This window comes from Myxine glutinosa, chromosome 11 (genome assembly GCF_964187855.1).
Source record: "Myxine glutinosa chromosome 11, kmMyxGlut1.1, whole genome shotgun sequence".
NCBI lineage: Eukaryota > Metazoa > Chordata > Myxini > Myxiniformes > Myxinidae > Myxine > Myxine glutinosa.
The window spans coordinates 10,117,964-10,120,989 of record NC_136271.1 but is presented as its reverse complement, the minus strand read 5'-3'; positions in this window follow the sequence as shown (position 1 = coordinate 10,120,989).

The window sequence follows — 3,026 nt, the reverse complement described above, 5'->3', positions numbered from 1 at the left end:
CAGTAGCAGCAAAACCCCGAAGCCATTTCGACAGCTGCGGAGGCCGTGAATCTCCATCTTCCATTTACCAATAAAAATCCACTCATCTATCTATAATTCCAGTAATCTCTGTGTGTATGTATGTATGTATGTATGTATGTTTGTTTGTCTGTGACCGCTGTTTCTCGACAACCACGGGTCCGATATACTTTAAACTTGCCAGGTATATTGCTGGGGACCCGAGGATGTGCCTTTTCAACGTTTCATATTAATCGGACAAGTAGTTACCGAGCTATGTCCAAAAAACGATTCAACCAATCAGAGAGCAGCGAGCTATCACGTGTGCCGAACGTGCCGAACAGACTCTGCCTCGGACGGCACATTTGAGAGCGTATTCATTTATTTCACGTTGGCAAACTATGTTGGCGTTAAACTATGTTTTAAAACTAATTAAAACTAATTTGCGATTCTTTCGCTTTCCTGCGCGTTTGTGCACGCTATGGCGATTTCTTTACCAAACTCCGCAAGCCGTTCGCTTTGGACCAAACCATTTCATGTAAATAGAGGGGGGGGATTGTCACCGTACTCGCAAGCCGTTCGCTTTGGACCAAACCATTTCATGTAAATAGAGGGGGGGGATATAATTTTAGATATAGATATAGTACGGGCATGCCCTAGTAGAAAGCAAAGTGGCGACGAAACAACAGAAGAGTAAAACAGATTGTTGCGGTTTTGTGAATAAAGGCAACCCCCCTATAGTTAGTTACACCACAACATGTAGCCTCCTATAGTTAGTTATTTCTTATTAAATGTAAAGCATAGTCCCCTTTCCGGTGTTAGGATGCGTTGATATGCGTTGAGGCAGGCAGGAGGCAAGATAATAGTAGGCCTCATTAAAGCCTAAAGTGCCTCGTCATGGGACTAGGCCAGGCCCTGCAGGCCCAAAGGAGGAGCAGTGAGCAACCAATGGGGGCTAAAGGGAGTGGCCGAGGGAGTGGCCAATGAGCTGTCACCAATGGGAGCTACAGGGAGTGGTCGAGGGTGACCAATGAGGGGCTGTCATGACACGTGACCCCAGGTGGCCAATGGAGGCCCATGGAACATTCGAGTGGGGTTTCGGGGGGTTATAAAACCCGGCCCAGACTCCCTGCTCGAGCTCTCTCTGACGCGAGCACTGGTCTCCTGCTATACTCTCCCTCACTCCTCTGGTTCCTGCTACATGCACGTCATTAATCTTTGTCCCTGCGATGATCATCTCCGGCTGTGGTGTCCTGGGTTGGAGCAATTCTTGGGGCTTCCGTCCAACGAGCCCTTCCAGGTGAGCTGCACGACCGAGCCCATCCGGGCGAGCTGCACGAAACACCGCGCTTCTTGCGCATTCCCCTCTTCCTCTCCCTTCCCCGAACGAATGAGGGCCCTTGTTTGGGTACCTAGGTAAGGCCCTTAAGATTCTTTGCTTTGTCCATGTTTTGTAAATACTGTGAATAAATATTGTGTTTTGGTTTCCAACCTGGCCGTCATCGTCCTTTCCATATTGACCTAGCATCGCCCCGAATTAAAACCGCTCGATCGGGTTTGATAGTGTTAACGGCACGAGTTATGCGACACACAACCACTTGGGCATCCAGGATCAGCGTGACTCGTGCGGGGTTCAGTCCCCGTTCTCACAGCTACGTGCGTCTGAAGGTATTCGGGTGGTAACCGTTAACCCTTCCACGCGTAGCTGCAGGCTCGGCGGCTGGAATTGCTTAGCAATCCGTCCACCACTAGTGTAGTTGTGGTTCGCGGCCTCGTAGACCCGGAGTTCGAGGGGGAGCAAGGCTTAAACCCCCCTTAGTACGTCGACGAACCCGGGATCCGCAACAAGATGTTAAAGTATCAATTGATGATTGGAATTGAGTGAATACAATTACGATTTTGAATTCGTAATTGTATTCACCCATTGGTGGGAGCCGTTGGTGAGGTATGTGGATGGACAAAAGGACTACCGAGGCACTCGGAAACAAGGTGGTGGGATGATGAAGTTGGAAAGAGGATTGGCGAGAAGAGGAAGAAGTTCAAGGAGTGGCAGAAGGCGAAGGGTACGGGAGCAGAAACAGCAGAGCATGAAAGTTATAAGGCAGCCAGGAAGGCTGCAAAGAAAGAGGTAGCAAAGGCGCAGGAGGCATGTAGGAAAATGTTCGGAGAACGCTTGGATTCGGAAGAGGGTCAGAAAGCAGTATTCAGGATTGCAAAGCAGATAGCGAAAGAGAGGTGTGATGTGATGGGGGTGAGCTGCTTGAAGGATGAAGTGGGACAAATCGTTGTCGACCCAGATAGAATTAAAGGAAGATGGAAAATATATATGGAAATGCTGTTGAATACAGAGAATGAATGGGATGGCAACATAGAGAGTAACCCAGTTTTAGGACCGGCAGAGAAGATAACTGAGAAGGAAGTTGAGGAAGCGATAAAAGCAATGAAGGGTAGAAAAGCGGGAGGGCCGACGGGAGTTGTGGGAGATATGTTGAAGGCAGCAGGAAGTTGGGGTGTGAAGAGAATGACAGAGATCTGAAATCTGGTGGTGAAAGAAGGCCGCATTCCAGTGGCTTGGGATCTGAGTACCCTCGTCCCTCTATACAAGGGGAAAGGTGACCCTCTGGAGTGTGGCTCGTACCGAGCGATAAAGCTATTGGAGCATGGAATGAAGGTATTGGAAAGGGTGTTGGAGAGGAGGATAAGGTAGAAAGTGAAGATCGACGAAATGCAGTTTGGATTTATGCCAGGAAGAGGAACGACAGACGCGCTTTTCATTGTGAGGCAGTTGCAGGAGAAGTACATGGAGAAGAGGAAGAAGTTGTTTCTTGGGTTTGTTGATCTGGAGAAAGCATTCGATCGGGTTCCACGCAAAGTATTGACATGGGCATTGAGGAAGTTAGGAGTGGAGGAATGGTTGATCAGAGTAGTGATGGCAATGTACAAAAGAGCGCGCACAGCTGTAAGGACGAAGGACAGGAACAGTGGTGAGTTTGAGGTGAAGGTGGGAGTGCATCAGGGGTCGGTACTAA